Source organism: Castor canadensis, chromosome 6 (assembly GCF_047511655.1).
Source record: "Castor canadensis chromosome 6, mCasCan1.hap1v2, whole genome shotgun sequence".
In the NCBI taxonomy this organism is placed as follows: domain Eukaryota; kingdom Metazoa; phylum Chordata; class Mammalia; order Rodentia; family Castoridae; genus Castor; species Castor canadensis.
This window is the reverse complement of record NC_133391.1, coordinates 106251832-106266342: the sequence shown is the minus strand read 5'-3', so window position 1 is coordinate 106266342 and position 14511 is coordinate 106251832.

Below are 14511 nucleotides of genomic sequence, written 5' to 3'. Positions count from 1 at the left end.
TTACTTTTATATTCAAATAAATCTTTTGGATGCAGTTCTTCATATTTTGTTTGAGTCTTTCTTCACCAAATCTCTCCCATTTAAGCCCAAACATAGGTTCAAATGGATTGTGGTATTTGTGTGTGTTGCCAATGAATTGATCATTTAAAGGATTTAAACACAGCTTTTCTTTCTTTTCTTTTCTTTTTTTTTTTTTCGGCAGTCTTTTCAAATACTTCTGCATGATGATTCTAGTCATGCAAGTGGCTCAAAATCTTTTGATAAGGCTAAAAATGTAAGGGCAAACATTTCCAAGTCTACTATGGAAAAATCACAGTCTTGGTGAAAATAATCCCTTTCATGGTGTCTGTAACTCTAAATGTCACTTTGTAACAAAACTTTCATTTAATCTCCTGACTAGCCCTAAAGAATTGTCAGCCTGTAATTCTTATATACAAAGCTTGCTGGTGCAATTTTATTATGATATAGCAATTTTAATTTTGGTATAAATGTTACACTTGAAATTTAAGAGTGGAATAGGCTTTTGTTGTCATCTATTAATAGGATTAATGAGTTACATGTATCTAGGCTATCTGGCACTGAATTCTAGACTACTCACAACAAGAATTAAGATTATGCCTTCAGGATCCTATAAACAGGAAGGCTAAATACCTGTAAGGATATTGGAAATATTTCACCTCACTGTTTCAAACTTTCCTTGGAGCTGTACTTCAAAAATCAATATTTGACCAACTGAATGTATAGACATATAGCTTATTTCTACTAACAAAGTGGTTTTGCTAAACGTTGATCTTTTTGTTATATTTATATTCCTGGAAAACTAGTATTTCCAAATACACCAGAATCAGTGTCATGGCACTTGGCTCATAAATACTCATGTGTCAATTTTGTTTACCAAGTCCCCCAATTCGATGATATAACTAAGAAATAAGGCTTTATATTATGAGGCAAAATAAGCACATATGATGGGAGGTATGGGGATAGGTAGGAAACCCAAAACATAAAAGTGTTTGATGTCCCCACTCCAGAGGAACTAATATAGAAACCTTAAAGCAACAGAGGTCAATACGGGGAGGGGATCAGGAACTAGTGAAAAGGTCAGGTAGAGATGAATCAATTCAGGTTGTAACACACTTGTGCATGGAAGCAATGCTAGGAATCTCTCTATATAGCTGTCCTTATCTCAACTAGCAAAAATACTTTGTCTTTCTTATTATTGCTTATGTCTTCTCTTCAACAAAATTGGAGAAAAGGGCAGAAAAGGTTATGCCTGGAAGCAAGGGGCAGTGGGGGGAGAAGGAGGAGTTGGGGGGAAAGGGGGAAAAAATGGCCCAAGCAATGTATGCACATGTGAATAAATGAATGAAATAAATAAATAAAAAGAAAGAAGAGTTAAAAAAATAAGCCCATGTGAAGAAAGAAACATTTAACATTACAACTCTATGAATTTTAGGATTAAAACATAGATCCAGTTCCAAGATGCTATAAAAGTGAAAGGAATTGTCACAGGAGAAATAGAACAGTTGTAAAGAAAAGTATGAATTAGAAGAAAAGTGTTAAACTTTCTATTAAAAAAATGGAAGTTTAAAACAGGAACTAGTTTTAAGGATTATCAAGTTTAATATCTCCTTTTCATAGATAGAGACTGAAATCCAGCTATTTTAAGTGGCACGTTCAAGTGTAGCTGTTAAGAAAAAGCCCAGAATAATAAGCTAAAGTCCCTCATTTTGAATACAGTTCTATTTAGCATTTTCATTGTGTTTCATATGACAAAAAAGCTATTAGAGGCATTATGGAGATAACTGAAAATATGAAACTGGGGTAATGTTCTGCCTAAGACAAACAACTCATAAAACTGAAGCAAATTAGCAAGTCACAGGGGACATAATAAAGTATTAGAAATATCATAAACAAGACAAAACAGTGCCTTCTGGATAAAAAGTCAAAAATTTAATGTGCTCTTACTAGGAAACAGTAATCAACATCTTGGTCTCTGAAATAAAAAAAATTTTTGTCTTTTTGGTTTTTTTGCTTCTTTTAAAAATCATTCTTACATTTACTTACTTGTGTATACATTATTTGAGTCATCCCCCCACCCCCCCCACCCGCCCCCCGGCCCCAACCACAACATTCTGGGCAGAACCTGTTTTGCCCTCTTGTTCTCTCACTTTTGAAGAGAAAACATAAGAGATAATAAGAAAGACATAGTGTTTTTGCTAGTTTGAGATAAAGATAGCTATACAGAGAGATTCCTAGCATTGCTTCCATGCACATGTGTATTACAACTCACACTGGTTCATGTCTACCAGACCTCTTCACTACTTCCTAGTCCCCCTCCCATAGTGGCCTTGGCCAGTTTAAGATTACTATATTCGTTCCTATACAGTAAGCACATTAACCACATTCAAGTTTTAGAAATCAAAATATTAACATTAGATCATATTTAAATAGTTTTAGCTCTTAAACTGAGTTACAATGTATTCACATGTTAAGTAACATTGTTAAAAGCATATAATTCCAATACTGGTACAAAAAATATCTGGTTAGTAAGTATATATTTAGCACATTGGCCAATAAAATGTGCTTAGCAAAAGCTTATGACTATTAAAGTTATTAACTAAGCTACAAGCCAAGAAGGTATCAAATCAAACAGTTCAGAAAAGGTAAATGTTAAAGTGAAAGTTGAAGAAGTGAGAAATAATCCCACCAAAGCACTGTTAGAAATAGCAAGCTTGGGCCTTTGTTAACCAATGAGGGCCAAGGACTCCAAAGAAATATTTGTTTTGTTGGTTTTAGAAATGAGAAGAAATTTTTTAAATCTAGTATTCATTTTGAAAATGATAGGAAGTTTCTTTAATAACATTGAATAAAGTAATTCAACTTTCTATATTTTACCACATTTGCCTGGATACCTTTGATTTTACTGATCATAATGAATTCATTTTTACAAATCATAAAACTAGTACTATTTTAATGATCAGATGTTTTTATAACTGTCTTTTAAAATAGTAGATGTTTCTATGTAGTCAATATTGACACCCAAAGTGATCAAAAGTCCTGACCGTTTCTTTTTGTCTCTTCATATGTCTTCAGCACAGTCACATTTTATCCCTAACGCTTCTTTAGGAAAATTACGTACCTGAAAACCCTGTTAAAAAATATCCACACTTGGGCTAGGCGTGGTGGCTCACTTCTATATATCTGAGGTTCCCAGGAGGCAGAGATAGGAGAATCATGGTTCCAGGCCAGCCCAGGTCAAAAATTAATGAAAAACAAAGTGAAGGGCTGGGAGCATGTCTCAGGGAGTAGAGCACTTGCGTGAGGCCCTGAGTTCAAAACCCCAGTACTGAAAACAGAAGTATATATGCACATACACACGTACACACATCTCCACTCTAATGAGAAGATAGAAAGGTGAAGGGAGAAGGAAGGATAAGAAGGAATAATAGAGTGGGTGAATTTGATCAAAGTATACTATGCATGTATAGAAATGTCACAACGAAACCCCTTCCTTTGTGCAGTTCATACATGCTAAGAGAAAAATAAAGAAGTCAGAAAAACACTTTATTTTCACCCATTTATGGATACAAATCAGGAGTAGCCAAATTGAAGAGAGGCCTAGGGCAAAGTCCCTCCCATCACATGTATGTGTTCCTATTCACCAATGTGAAATTGCCCAAACCACATTGCTCAGAAAGTTTTGTAGAGGCTTCATTAAATGAAAATATCCACATTTGTTATTTCTTCTCCAATAGATTTCATATGATTAGCATTTACGGGCCACTGTGTTTGATCACTGCTCCAGAGGTAGTTAAGTAAGAGTTAATGAAGGCAAAGTTAGCAACTATATTCTGTATAGAACAAAGTGAACTAATATTATTTTCTATTGTTACCCTATGGACTTATAAGTCTTTTAGTTCTCTCCCAATAGGATTTTAAAATCCTCAAGAACAAAGAAAGTGCTTTCTCTCCAGCATTGTCAATAGAATGCCTAGCTCAAGAAGATTTCTCAAAAAAACAATAAATAAAGTGGAGAAAGGAGGTGAACCAGAAATATAATGGAGTGGACAAACTTATTCAAAGTGTTCTGTATGCATCTCTGGAATTATCACATTGAGATACCCTCATATTATTAATAGATACTACTTCAAAAATAAAATAAAATTTAAAAAGAAAAAGAAAAAAGCAATAGTTAATTATTATAATTATCATAATGTAAGTTCCTTGTATGCAGCTCTGAAAAGATAGAGTTATGCCAGCTTTGGAAAAGCTAAGACTCTGAGTACAATAACACTTTTTATGTGCTATGTTGAAATCTGTTTGTGCCACTAATTGCTATACTTGTTGTCCCTTTTTTATAGCTTTTCCCTTCTGATCACTGTTCCTCTTCAGACAAGCATTGTCCCCAGGCACTCTCTTTTAAAACCTGCCTTCTGGAAGGGATGACTTTTCATTCATTTTCACCACAGTGTGAATTTAAATCACTGTATTTGCTCTCTGAGAGGTAGCTGCCTGAATATCCTGTCTCTAATGACATCATTACAGAATAGCATCTTCTTCCAAAGGTCCATCTTGCTATTAAAATGCAAAAATATATGGATTAGTATAAGGGAAAAAAACCCTGGGCCCTTAAAAATTAGACCATGCCTAGACATGGGCACAGTCATAAAGTTGGTCATGGTATGTTGTACACTTGGTAATGTGTAGGAAACAAGTGAATATGAACCTGGAAAACAGACTTGGGAGGGTTTTTTCCATCTAGTTTTATAATAAAACATTTTAATGTCAAAAAATCATACCAATTTAGATGTCAAAAGTCAGAAAGAAATTTTTGATATTAAAGAATAGCCCTAGTAAAATGAGCCCTTATTAGCTTAGGGAAGAGGAGTTAATTCATACATACAGAGGCCTAAAATATCTAGGAAAATGAAGCATTACTTGTTTTTTTGGAGATCACTGGCCCATCTTTTCCTTTTACCCTGACCTCATTAAAGCACCTTTCTTATAAGGCTCTCTCGCCCTACACAAGTGTAGGGTGTTCCTACATTGATCTATACTAGATGGCTTTGTTTTCATCTCCTACTAGAAGAAAATCAAATTTTCTTTCTAGCCAGTGTTTGAGTATTAAATCAAATATTTTTAGTGCCAAAGCTCAGAAGGGAGTTCTGTAAAGAAGAATATCTTATTATGTAGTTACATTACAAAATTCTGTGTCACTGGACATGGTGGCACACATTTACAATCCCAGCCACAAAGTAGGTATAGGGAGGCAAATCAGAGTCTGAAGCCAGCGTAGAAAAAAGGCAATACCCTATTGAAAAAAATTAGCTAAATCAAAAGGGCTGGGAATGTGCCTCAAGTGGTAGAGCACTTGTGTGAGATCCTGAATTCAAAACCTGGAACTACAAAAAAAAAAGAGAAAGAAAAAGTTCTGTGCTGTTGTGTAAATTAATTTTAATTAAAAACAGGCTTACATTGATGTCACTCAGTTCTTTGATTAACTGAGGTACCTCTTGGGCATGATCCACTTTAGCACTGCCTTCCACTGAGTATTGCACGTTATCAAAACAGATGGTAGGTTTCCACTGAAATTCATCTTAACAAGACCTCTGTAATGCAATGTACCAGACAGATACTCATTTCTATTTAAATTTAAAATGTTATTGAAAAATTAAGACTAAGTCAAAAGGGCTTAAATTGCAAAACCTGAAAAAGTAAAGACTCGTTTTCTCTTGGATACTTCTCCCAAATATTTTTACTTAACAATTTCACTCATTTATATTAATTTGAAATAAATTTGATACAAATAAAACTTTTGTACTTGCTCTATACTAATGAAAATTCTGTTATATCAATAGATTTTTACTTAAATCATCTGTTCTTGTGTTATAACATCTGAGAATTCAATACAAATGTCCTCAGGAAGGATTTTATAAAGACTGTATATGGACCTTTTTTTGTCAATTGTTACTTATATGTATGGACATATAAGTAACAAAGGTGTAAGGATTACAATCTGTTTTTAATAGCCATAATTTAACTAAGGAGATGATCCAAAGACTGGATACATTCATTTAGATCTTTGGAAAAGTACTGTTAAAAATGATTCATGTCCCTAAATTATGCCAGGGAAGAGAAAAAATTTACTCCTTCATAAAGGATACTTAGAATTTAATTTTTAGGTGTTCTGCTTAGTGGGTATTTGAAAATAATATTTGACACAAGTTATGCCTTCAAATTTAATCTAGTTTTTCTGTGACACTATGTCTTGAAAATAAGAGTGAAAGGAATATGCTATTTTCGTCTTCAAACACTGAAGAGGTGAAAGGCACACTTCTTAACATTAGGAAATATGAGGACTTTAATCCATCCAGTGAATTGACTGTTTATATTGACAATAAGGACTTTTGACTGATAAAAATAATTATAGTTTTGCAAACTTTACAACTGAATACATAGTTTTCATTTCAAAATAGTCTCAGAAAATCTTTCATGATGTTTCAATGTAAATCATGTAAACAACTTTTTTTCTTTATGACACTATCAAAATTCTAAGTGTCTTTAAGTTACTATACTCAGAATTTAGGCCATCTAATATCATTTTACAGCATAAAGCAACATTTAAATGTTCAGAACATGAGTAAACATTTTCCCAGGATGGCATAGTGTTCTATCTCCATTTTAAAAAAAGGTGATTACTAGAAGTTCACTAAGAAAAGAACTGATTGCTGTGGGGGTCATCAAGAGGTTAGCTGCACACTGAATACATTCCTTCTTTGAGTTTCTTTTGAGTAAGGCACATAAGGTTCTTAAAATAAAACTTGTTAACTTGAAAGTTTATTTTTATATGTTTTTCAGAATCCTTTGAGATTCACTACAGACACTTTAATTCTCCTCTCCTCAGTTTGAAAGCAAGTCAGTCATTAGGTGTTCAACCTGCACTACAATGGATTTGAAGTGAGGTTGGGTCTTTGTTATGGATGGTAATAAAGTTAGTAATTTGAGCAGTTGAGACTGTGGAAAGCAGAAAGAAATGTATGAAATTAACACTTCATTTTACTCCCTTTTCTGTAGGCCTTTGGTAGAGTAAGAATTTGTTAGAGGAGCTGTGACTGTTTTCTTCTTTTTGTGGAACACAGTAGGGAGTGAAACACCTCTGACAAAGAGTAAATGGAAACTAGACAATAGCAGCTAAGATAGTCATCCCATCATGCTCTAATGGCTGCTGGTCCCACAGAGTCAGGCATCTTCTGGTTATAGCCGACTATGGGACACTAGAGCTTGTTTCTTTGATGAACACATCTCAACAAAGCATGATGTATCAGAACTACTCTGATCTCACTGCTACTGAGGAAGTATAAAGGTAAAGACATCCCCACATAGCTGTGCCTATATCCTTCTAAATGTTTCCACTTAATATATATTTAAAATTAAGCAGCCACCTTTTTTAATCCATGTGGGATATAAAATATAAGATTTTTATGGGGAAAAAGAAGAAAACACCGACATTTAACAAAATGCAAACAAGTGGAACTAACACAGAATTCTAAGGATTATCTTGAAGCTCTGCCTCAATGTTTGTGAACAAGTATAACTTATCAAAAAGATATACTCACTGAACCCTCGTCACTAAAAAATTGTAAGATTGTTAACTATATCCCTAACTATTACTACTGCTTTAATGTACTTTAAACAAAATTTTGAATGAATAATGAGAACCAAAGAAACCAGCACTTACAGACATACATTAAATGGTTATAAAAGCTATTTCAGAATTTCCCCCACCAAGAATTAGATATAAATGCAAGATGTTTTCTTTTAAGTGATGTCATGAAAAGAAAAAAAAATCCAGAATACTAGCTGTAGTGTTAGTTTAGTCAGCATATGCTAAATACCTATTGTGTACCAGGCATTGTTATCATCACTGAGGGAGATCCGATGGAATTTAAAAATGAGTGTAGATTTTTAAGAAGCCTCCAAATTTTTTTCCGGAGTGATTGCACCAGCTTGCATTTCCAGCAGCAGTGGACCAGGGTTCCTTTTTCCCCACATCCTTGCCAACACCTGTTGTTGGTGATGTTTTTTATGATGGCTATTCTAACAGGGGTGAGGTGGAATCTTAGTGTGGTTTTGATTTGCATTTCCTTTATGGCTAGAGATGGTGAGCATTTTTTCATATGTTTTTGGGCATTTGAATTTCTTCTTTTGAGAAAGTTCTGTTTAGTTCAGTTGCCCATTTCCTAATTGGTTCATTGATTTTAGGAGAGTTTAGTTTCTTAAGTTCTCTGTATATTCTGGTTATCAGTCCCTTGTCTGATATACAGCTGGCAAATATTTTCTCCCACTCTGTGGGTGATCTCTCCAGTTTAGAGACCATTTCTTTTGTTGTGCAGAAGCTTCTTAATTTTATGGCATCCCATTTGTCCATCTTTTCTCTTAGTTGCTGGGCTGCTGGGTTTCTATTCAGGAAGTCTTTGCCTATACCTATTAGCTCCAGAGTGTTTCCTGCTCCTTCCCGTACTAACTTCAGAGTTGCTATATGATCCAGCAATCCCACTCCTGGGGATATACCCAAAGAAATGCAACACAGGTTACTCCAGAGGCACCTGCACACCCATGTTTATTGCAGCGCTATTCACAATAGCCAAGTTATGGAAACAACCAAGATGCCTCACTACTGATGAATGGATCAAGAAAATGTGGTATTTATACACAATGGAATTTTACTCAGCCATGAAGAAGAATGAAATCTTATGATTTGCAGGTAAATGGATGGAACCATCATTCTGAGTGAGGTTAGCCAGGCTCAGAAGACCAAAAATCATTATGTTCTCCCTCATATGTGGACTTTAGATCTAGGGCAAATGCAGCAATGTGGTTGGACTTGGATCACATGACAAGGGGAGAGCACATTCAGGAGATATAGGAATAGGTAGAAAAACCAAAACATGAAAGCGTTTGATGATGTCCCCATTCCAGAGGAACTAATACAGAAACTTTAAAGTGACAGAGGTTAACATGAAAGGGGATCAGGAACCAATGTAAAGATCAATTAGACATGAATCAACATGGGTTGTAACACATGTGTACATGAAAGCAATGCTAGAAATCTTTCTGTATAGCTATCCTTAAATCAACTGGCAAAAACGCTTTGTCTTCCTTATTATGCTTATCTTTTCTTCAACAAAATTAGAGATAAGGGCAGAACAGGTTCTGCCTGGAAGTGAGGGGGCGGGAGCGGTGGGAGAGCGGGGCAGGGGGGAGAATTGATCCAAACAATACATGCACATGTGAATAAATGAATTTAAAAAACTAAAAAAAAAAAAAAAGAGTGTATGTGCTATTCACTAAGGACCTATCCACTCTGCCAGAACTCCATTTTGCAATGTGCTTCCAGCATGGTGACCCCTCAAACAGCCTTTCAATGGTAGAAGCCACAGGGGTCCACAGGGATACCAGACTTCTCCAGGCAAAGCAGTATGAGAGAATTCAGGTTGTAATATCCACAGTGATCTAGACACCTACTCTATCGTCTTTTGGATAAAGTGGAGGAGAAGAGATAGTAGATAAGGATTTGTAAATCTGCTCTCCTCTACTTAGAATTCCTACTTTCTGCAGGCTTGTACATCTAGAGGGCAGAGTAGGTGCAAGATGGCTAGTTTGAAAGACAGAGGACAGTACGGGGCTAGAAGCTTCTAGTCATTAGATGGCATTTAATTGCAGTGATTTTAAAATGTCAAGAGTGTTTTACCAAAAGGTGAGAAATATTGTGCTCATTATATGAATCTAGGCTAGACCAGAAGTGGTGACTCATTGCAGTTTTTTCAATTAAGATCTGTTCCAATGGAGGATATTTAGTTGCAGTCTCTTTGCTGATTCTGCAAAGTAATGGGATGACATTTACTTTGCTGCTCTTTGGAATTTCTTCTAAAGTAATGTATTCCACAATAATATACAAGAGCTCAGTGAAAAAAAAATCACAGATTCCACTGTGTGTGTGTGTGTGTGTGTGTGTGTGTGCATCACACATATATTATATATTAAAAAGCTTTCTTGACTAGAAATTTCTAAACCTAAAAAATTATGAAGTGTGTCTTAGATGCACTTATCAAGAAATTAGTGGTAATTCATAGCAATTGCTGGGAGCAAATGCTTGCTCTTATTAAGAATGAATTCTAGGATTTTCTATTGAGCTCACTTCATGATCCAGGTTCCTATAATTTAGCTGAAGAGGACTTATTAAAGACATGCATCCCTGGTCATGATACATTTAAGGTTTAAGATGAAGTTAGCTCAGAAGTGATGTTTTTTTAATCATCTTTTGTTCCACAGTGCCTCAAATATATCTTACTTACATAATAGGTATTTGTTGAGAGCAGATGACCTAACATTTTATTCACTTCTTGCTTGCTATTTCATTGAGAAGACATTACATGAAATAATTTAGAAAATGATTTTTTTAATTAGCATACCTGCCACAGACTTTTTCAGAAGCATGAAGAAGAAACAGGTCAGAATAATCTGAAAGAGTTGGAAAAGGCTTCAGGAAGACTAGTATTTGGACCTGTATTAGTCCCAAACACTGAGTATAATTTGGAAAAGTGGGAGAAAAAAAAAGGTGAGAACAGAGGAAGAAAATCCTAAATAGGAAAAATAGCATAGTTTTGACTATACAAATAATCATACCTTGTGGTGTGGAAAGGTATGAAGAACTGGCCTTAATGAAGAGTCCAAATTGGAAAGATGCGTAGGGTAGGGCCAAATTGGAGGTCTTGAGACTTGGAGTGGTTCTACAATTTAGAACTGACATGATAAAAGATAGAAAGAATTGTTGGTCCTTGAGCTATATTTTGACACCCCCTACTTATCTGATTCCTAATATTTTATCCTCTCCTCTAACCCCCAAGTTCTAGATGAGAGAGTAAACAATTAGTCTTAAGTTGGAGAAAGTTGGCTTTACCTCATAGGCAAAATAAGTATGCAGCTGTATATCAAATAGACGGGAAGAAAACACAATAAAAGAGATAGGTTTGGAATAAGATATGCATTAGTTACTATTAAAACTTTATATTTTTTTAATTGCATTCCAAAGAAAGGAAGTTAAACTTTTCTGTATTTCAACTCTTGTACCTTTAAAGTAAAAATTAAAAGCTCTTACATTTCGATCAGAATATTAGTAATTATATAAGGCACCCAGTATAGTACCTAGAACAGAGCATACCATAAAGACATCTATTCCAAAGATTGATCCATTTTCTAAGTGTCTTTTTCTCTCAAACTTGCCAGAGGCCTTGAAGATATTCTAATAGAATTATTGTAGTTTTTGGTAGATTAAGGCGATAATAATAAGGTGCTTTGTATGCACACAATGTCCTTGTGTTGATTAGGAATGCTAACGAAGTGTAAAGCATTATTCCTGTATAATCACAATGAAAAGGTTTCAGTTGTTGGTGGTAGTTCTTTGATTTTGTTTTTGTATTTGTTTGGCAGTATGGGGGGTTGAGCTCAGGATGATGTCCTTACTGGGCAGCCGCTTGACCACTTGAGCCATGCCCCAGTCTACTAAAAGGTTTTCAGTAAGATACTTCTTTTTGTAACTTGCTGAGCTGTTTGCTCTTCAAGATTAATTGGCAGGTTACTTTAAGGCTCATTTTTTTAAAGAAGTGGATTGACTTATGAGCAATATTAAATTAGATTTAGAAGCAGCAGTGGTTGGATTTAACAGGAATTTAATAGGGATCTTAACATCCCTATTAATATATTAATAGCCTCTTCCACCTTATATTCTGTAGAACTCCATTCACAAACTACAAACATGTTCTCTTGAAGATCATGGATTCTATGGAAGTAGGTACATTTCAATTTGTCTTCCACTTATATCTTGCTTTACATTTTTTATAGAAATTACTACTCTTTTAATATGTATTTTTTCTTCCATACTTTTGTTTCACAATACAAATATTAGATGGACTCAGTGCTAAGAACAAGATATCATCAGGTATTAAATGTCAAACAACTTAATACATGGAGAAATTGAGGTTGAGGCAGTTTAAAAGTTATGCTAGAAATGTCAGGTTAATGGCAAAACAAAGCATAATTTCTAGTAGTCTTTGTGCCATGAAGTCTAGTGGATTTTCCAATACATCACTTTATTTTCCCCTATCACTACGTTTTCTCCTGGGTAGAAAATGTACAACTCAAGAAAAATACATTGTCAATCTATAAAGGAATTCTTTTAATTTATGGCATTGGAGGATATTAAAGGCTATGAAGGTCCCTCTACTCTCAAATATCTACTTTATAATGTGCCTCTTTACCTGAAAGTCTACTAGTCAAGATTCCTTTCTTAAAGCATGGTGTAACTATACAAAAATCTACTTCTAAAATTCCAATATGCCCCTAAAAAGACAGAACTCTTCAGCACCTTGTCAAGAATTATCTCATTTTACTGTTTTGTTGACCTGATAAATACTGTAGAGAAATGAAAATTTGTGTTTCAGGGAGAAGAGATGTGAGAGGTCAGTCTTGAGACATCTCTCTAGACGTAGATAAAAGTAAAGAAATATGAATATTTATAATTTTTAATCATTTTAACAGTTTCTTCAGACCTCAAACTCTCTCTCTCTTTCTCTCTCTCTCTCTCTCTCTCTCCCTCTCTTTCTCAAGTTTTCTTTAAGTAGACTGTTGACCTAATATATTTTCCATGAAGATAAATGGTTCTTTAGAGGAGCAAGTCCACTTTGAGCTAGTACATTTCTAAAGATGAATAAACCTCCATTATCTCATCCCACTCACATTTCTTGCAAGACTGACATTTTAAAAGTTTCATCTGTATGCACTATTACTTTCAAAAGTACCACCATAGGTACTTCAAGTTCTCTAATATTTGGAACTACAGACAACACTTTTACTAAACTCTGTCTTATTTACTTCATTTATTCTGTATAGCTAAGTTGGAGTTTGCCTTAGAGATCTCAATCTCAGAAAACAATATTTTATTACTTGCAGGTACATAAAGCCTTTCTTAATGATTCCAACTGTTGTTAGCCCCTGTTGGGTAAGAGTAATTGAAATTCTCTGTGCTCAGTGCCTCAGCATTTGCAAGTAACTTTATCAGCATAAATATTTCATTGCCTACTCATCCTAAATAAAGGCTATACTTTTGATGAAATTATTACTGGAATTTGAATAGTGACTCAGAAACTGTGGCTGGCCACCATAACTTAATATTTTTAGAAATACTAATTTCAAAGACAATTAGATTGCTGCACTCTGAAGATCTTTGTATATGATATAGTAAATATCTACACATTGTGCCTTCCTCATGAAATCCAGAAGAAAAGACATGTGCATAAGCCATCAGTTCTGCAGACATCATTGGCCTGCAGAAAGATGGTGTTCAGTGACTTTCAGCTTAGTTTCTTCAACCTGTGAGTGACCTGGTGCAAGGTGCTTGAATGCTCAAACCTGAGTTAATTCATCACTAAGCAGGTTTAATAATATCAATCTCATAATCATCGATGCAATGCTAGAATGTAGTGTCTTAGAAAAAATGCCCAACACATAGTTCAAACTCAGTAAAAAGATAGAAAATGTGACTTTTAAGGACATAAATTCAGACCTGTAGTTTTCAAAAGAAATGCTTTGAAATAATCCTTCTGAGTAGCACCTTGTATGTGACTGACTAAGGGTGTAGGGAAGGACATTCTAAAAGATCCTTAAACTATTCATGTTTTAGGATTCTTTGGGAGACAAACATTTTAAATCACATATAACCACATGTTTAAGTAGAAAACAAATTCCCTTCTATTTTGTTCATTTGTTTGTTCCCTATTGCTCTCTACCCAACTCCCACTATAGATGATATTTGTCTAACATCTTTTATCTAATAGTTTTGTGCAATATGATTATTGAAGTATACGTCACCTTATTCAACTTTTAATGTTTTCTCCTATGCCTTTTTTATGTAAAATTTTCTGCTACCTAATTGTTTTCCCAAATCCATATGGTTTTTTTGGGGGAAATAAAGCCTAACCATGTTCTTTAGATATGAATCTAAGAAATGCTCACTGTAACGGAAGACTACATTTGGTTTCTCTATATTATACCTTATTTATCCACATACTGTGTTCATTTTGTTTTAAATAGTGCAACATTGTTTGTATAATGAACACAATGGTTATATGCTGAATGTATATAAACTAGACAATCCTCATTCAGCATATGCATTGTAGGCATTTTTCCTATATATGAAAGCAAATTTAGTGTTATAATGCAATAAAGCAACTAACTACTCAGCACAACTATATGGTGCTCTAGAAAGCTCCTAGTGAGTAACTTGACGCTCTATACCATGTAGATGTCTGTATATAAAGCCACTTTACATACAGGATTCCAAAGCAACCAAGCAGACCTGCTATGATTGACACACAGATGATTTTTCTATGTTGTCATTCTTTTTTTTTTTTTTTTTGCAATACTGGTCTTGAGCTCAGAGCCTACACCTTGAGC